A 6,000-nucleotide genomic window follows, 5' to 3' on the forward strand; every position below is an offset into this window, starting at 1 on the left:
GAGTACCTACATAATATTAATCTGTGGTTATTACGAGCTAAATGGTTAGCCTTATAAACTAATGAGTAGGTATTATGTAGGTAAGACTGATAATATTTCAATTTTTTTTCTACAAACGTAAGTACAGTTGCGAGTCCGCGTTTACTCAATCCATACTATCTAATATTATAAATGCGAAAGTAACTTTGTCTGTATGTCTGTTACTCAATCACGCCTTAACTACTGAACCAATTTGCTTGAAATTTGGTATAGAGATATTTTGATACCCGAGAAAGGATAGATTTTATCCTGGAAATCCCACGGGGACGGGAACTATGCGGGTTTTTCTTTGACTGCGCGGGCGAAGCTGCGGGTGCAAAGCTAGTTCTATATAAATCTTTATGCCGTCGTCAAAGGACTTACAATGACAGTGCAGTTTTCAGTAACCTCTATTTAAAATGTGAATAACCCTCATCTGAAATTAACGCTGCGCCAAAACCACATACAAATTAGCACTTTTGGACCAAGAATCAAAAACACTAAGGGACAAGTTTCACGACTTCTTAAAGAAAATTGCAATAGCGAATTGCATATTATAGCCGGTTGATTTATATTAAAAAAAATACTTATAAATTACGTACCTTATTGGGTCGGTATTGAATTTATTAGTATTGACTTTATGACTGGGGAAGCACGTACCATCTTAGAGACCACATCTTAGCTAACATCAGGCGAGATTGTGGTCAAACGCTTCCCTATCGTCAATAAAAAAAATCTTCATTGGTAGGTTACTTGAAACATATGAAAATACAGGTAATAGAACACATTTTTAAAATGGTTGTAGGTATATTATGTAATTCGATGGATAAGTTTTATCTTTTAACCAAGGATAGATAAATCTTCGGCCAATTATAACGGCCGGTTACAATATTAGAAATTCATCCAAAATCGAAAGTTCGTTGTACATTGCAAGAAGCGAATAAAGTTTATATGTATGTCATCTTTAATCCACAGATTCGGATTAGGGTTCGATATTGAAACCCAGCATTAGTCATTTTAACGTACGGATAAGCTAAACTTATCATAGAGTTGTGAAACAGACAATTATTCATTCCATGCCGTCTTCAAATGCAGTGAACTCATCGATACAATCATACTAGTATAGATACTCTACAGTAAAAGAAAGCCTACTATTTCTTGTCCTTTGCTCATTCTAGGAATTAGGTGCGTTACGAAACTAATTAATTATTTATTATTGCCTTCGAGGAATACCAATAAACGTGAGCTTGCAAATTACTTACGATCCTTTTTTTAATTGATTGTCGATCAAAGAATGTTAAGTGACGTAACGTCTAGCATGAATGATTACCTATTCTGTTAATTGTATTGTTAAAAGTTGATAGGTGTATGAGAATAGAGAATGCCTGCTAGTTTTCCGACCGCGGCTTCGCTCGCATTTTCAAAGAAAAACCCGCGTAGTTCCCGTTCCCGTGGGATTTTCGGGATAAAACCTATCCTATGTGTTAATCCAAGTTACCCTCTAAATTTGTGTTAAATTTATTTGTAGTATTTGATTTATATTATTTGCGTGAAAGATTAACAAACATACATACTCATATAGATACATCAATCTCAAAACTTTCGCATTTATAATATTAAGTAGGACGCAGGTATTATTGTGGTTCGCAGCAATTAAGGGTGAACGGTTCGTGTTTTTCCACTTGTAAACCTACATTCTTTAACAACCAATTATTATCGGATAATGTGTGAAAATAACATCAAATACATATTTAAGTAGAGAATAATGATATAAAATATCGCACAACATAATAATTGGTTCGTTATTGAGATGCTTTCCACCCAACCCCCGTATTTATTCATAAAAGATTAAACCTACGCGCAATTATATTTCAAGCAAACAGCTTAAGGAATTTTCTATATAGGTATTCTTCGAAATTAATAGTTCGAATTTTTTTTTTCATTTCATATGCCTACCCAGAGCATTAGAAATAATATTTATCTACACAGTAACAATTTTACATAGGTATTCATTACGTGTTTAGCCGAAAACAATGCCTCCCTTAAAAGTTATACTTACACAGACTCCCAAAAGACCGTTTGAAAAACAATGTCGAAGCCTAACATCCTTTGCGTCTCCGGTATTACGTTCAACAAAACATACCAAGGCAACACAATTACTCACTCTTTACCAATAGATTCATATACAAGGACTGTATTTGAATAAATTTCGAACAATTACACATATAGGTCAAGTTTATAAAGTAAATAGCGCCTTGAATACCTATAGAGTATGTTTACATTCGTAGACAGAAGAGTTTCGCAACGCCACACCGACTTGACAGAAACCGATGGACTCTGGTTGAATAGTAATGCTTTTATCGTTACGTGCAGTAATGCTAGTGCTATTTGACTACTGAACTTAGTAATTCGGAAAACCAATAGGTTTTGTACGACCTTTGATTGAGGTTATCTGTTTATGGACAAGTGCGGTTGCACTTCATACGTACCTACCGCATAGGTATCGTATATTCCTCAGTAATTTTATCCAGATGAAACTTACCTCATGTTGTACCAAATCACGCACAATATACAAAATTTAGTTTGCTTATAGGTAATGTCCTTTTGAGCACGAGTCAGTCACCAGTTAAATAAACTGGTATAGTTACTATTATAACCCTTAACTAGTGTCGTGGGTCCAATGGACCCAGGTTGAGTTTTTAAAGTCTCGTTTACTCCACGGCACTTACCGCAGAACCTCCCACTGCTCAGTACCTTCCTGTAGTACGCCGGAGAGTATCCTGTGAGACAGACGTGTTCGGCTCGGTACCCCTTAGGTAAGTACTGACCTTTACAGGGGTCCACTGGACCCACGACTATAGATACGTAACTTTTTTATTTTCGTTATTAAATTTATTATTGTATTTTTTTTTAGTTTTTCGCTATGTCGAATCCCAGAAGTGTACATGTTGATAACGAAGAGATGTTAGAACAATGGTTAAATGAAGAATTGTTAAGAAATGATGAAGACTCCGATGAAAACTCAACACCTACCCGTATTGCAGAAACTAGATCAGATAATGAGTTTTCCGATGATGATGTAGATTTTGTTGTCGAGAGAGAAGATGACGCGAGCTCTTAAATATCTAATTGTGAAAGTTCTGATCATTTGTGCACTAAATGCAGGGAGCCCATATGCATAACTTGAGCAAATATAATTTGTAAATCTTGCACGTAATTAGGGATTGCTATTTTTTTTTATATAAGAGTTTTTAGTTTGTTTTTGTTTTTTCTAGGAAGCAACATACTTTTTTTAGTTAGATAAAAAAAAAATGATTAAAAAAAAATAAAAATTTTGTTGAGATTTACAATTTTTGTAAGACGCCTTTTTGTTGTGTAAGAAAACAACGACTGATTTTATAAGTGAAATTATGTTAAGTAAATAAAAGTTCTAATTGTTGATTTTTATAATATGTATTCTTTATAAACTAAAATATCATATTTTATTTAAATTTACTTAAAAAAATGCATAAATAAGTAATTATGACCATTTCAAAATACATGGGTCTAATGGACCCACGACTATACATACGTAACAATGGTTCACGACTCTAGTTAAGGGATAAATATTTATATTTTTACCTAGCTGTGCCCCCGACTTCGTCTGCGTGGAATAGTGTCTGCATTGTAGTTACTACTTAACACATAATTATTGAGGAAACTCGTACTACCATAAACAATTAAATTATAAGCACTTACAGATTATTTTACAATTAAGAAATACCTAAAATAAAATATAAAAAAACAAAAGAACTGTTAATCAAATTGATTACTAAACTGAGCTAAAAACATTTACATGATAATAGTTCAGGTAAAGAAGTAGTGTAATTTAGATAATTGTTTATTATCGTCATTAATTATAATTGATCTATAAAATATATACTCCATCCTGATTTATGCAGGCTTCCCCTACGCAGCGAAATTACTCGATTCAATCTCCGTCATGCAGAATCACTTGGCAACTCACCTAGGTACTTTGAGAAAAATAATGCTAAAAACAATTTAACAAGACCTATAACTTGATAATTAGTTTTATAACACACAAATGCTTTATGAGAAATTTACAAAGAATAGAAAAAAACGAATACCGTTGTTCGAATCCCGCCTCGTAATCCAATTTTTCAAGTCCTACAACTTTCACATAATCGAAACATCTACAAAACATTGAATATATCGATCATAAACATCATAGTCATCTGTTAAACGACTTGTTATTCACATGACATTACCGGTATATAATTTGCGAGATATCGAATCATTAACTTTCATATTTTAAACGTGATATCGATATACCTATTGTCTTGTTTCTAATAATAACTTCAACATTTATATTTTAGTATGAAGAATAAAGACACTATTTTAATATCCTTTTCGTTGCTTGAAACATTTTATAAAGCAGTTTTTAATTTGCCATTATATTACAACACGGTTATCGACCTTTTTACTGAAAAATATTTCATAATGGACTCTGTTTTCTAGGAATATGGGTAATATAGTTTGCAATTTTTAAAGGAAGCATATTTTTCACGTGCAAAGTCTAATTACTTAAACACTCTCCTCATGTGAGATTGAAAAATATTGTATGAAATGTCCGACAATATTAACAAGTAACATAATATTATATTTTCTTATTTTTCATGTATAAGAAAGACAATATTATATATTCAGGTTAACGATCGAACAACTACAACATTGGGGCCTTCAAGAAAAGAGCTTATTTGTCTGTTACTAGTGTTAATGGGCGGTGGTGACCACTTAACATCAGGTGGTCCACCATTACCATTGCTCTAGCACGAAATAAATATTGTTGATGCCTACCTCAAACCTTCTCTCAAACGAATCTGTTCTAAGATTCCTTATTCTCACTAATCAACAAAATTTTCACTTACCTACACGAGAACTTACATAATTTAACATGCAAAACAAACGACCCAGGGTAGTTAAAAAATAATCTCCTCAATAGGCTATGTCACAATCCCACGTTTAAGCAGTTTTGTGCCAATTGTTTGTGCAATCACATGCATATTCATGCCAATTATATCGTCTAGACTAACATTATAATTGTCCATACGAAACGATTGGAAGATGTCCGTGACGCTATCTGCCAGATTATCTAATTAAGTCACAGATACGTAATGCATGAAAGCTTTTATGCATGTTTATTGATGTTATTCAATGACTTTGGTCGTGTTTAATCATTTCCTCGGTTATTTGAATAGCGGCATTGTGTGAACAGTGAACACACAATGCAAGTACTTTACAGTGTATACTACACTTTATTATACATATTACTTTCAATTATAATGCTTCTATGTTAGTATAATTTGTACAATACGGCGGTCTTAATAATAAGAAATGTTTTCTTAGAAAAGAAAATGTGTAATGTAAGAACTTAACGAGGCAGCGAGAAACATTAATTATATGATCATTATCGCTAAATATTCCATGAAGTCCATAGAAATTCGACAAAGTAGATATAAATTATATTTAGTATTATATTATAGTTATTATATATAGTAGGTACTTATAGTTATAGAGCAGGAATTTTAAACACCTACATGTTAATGAAGAAATCTTCGTGTCACAATGTTTTAGATAAGGATAATGACATATGCCACAGAAAATTTATTAAGCAACCATTGTTTTTTATTACGAGTTGTAGGTGTGAAAAATATAATAAATTGACTTTCAAATAAGATTTATTAAACAGCCACAAATAAGAAACAAAAAAATACTAGCTTAAACAGCAATACTTTTACGAAACAGCAATAAAGATATAAAAATGAAACAACATTGCATCCATTACGAATATGATCGATGAATGATGTTAATTTTGTAAGATATAGATGCCTCTCAAAAACACGCGGTTTCGGAGATAGGAATATTAAAAAGCGTTGCAAAACAATTAAAATGTATAGATACGTAATAATTGTTATTCTATAC

The sequence above is a fragment of the Colias croceus genome, chromosome Z (assembly GCF_905220415.1).
Source record: "Colias croceus chromosome Z, ilColCroc2.1".
NCBI classification, from domain to species: Eukaryota; Metazoa; Arthropoda; class Insecta; order Lepidoptera; family Pieridae; genus Colias; species Colias croceus.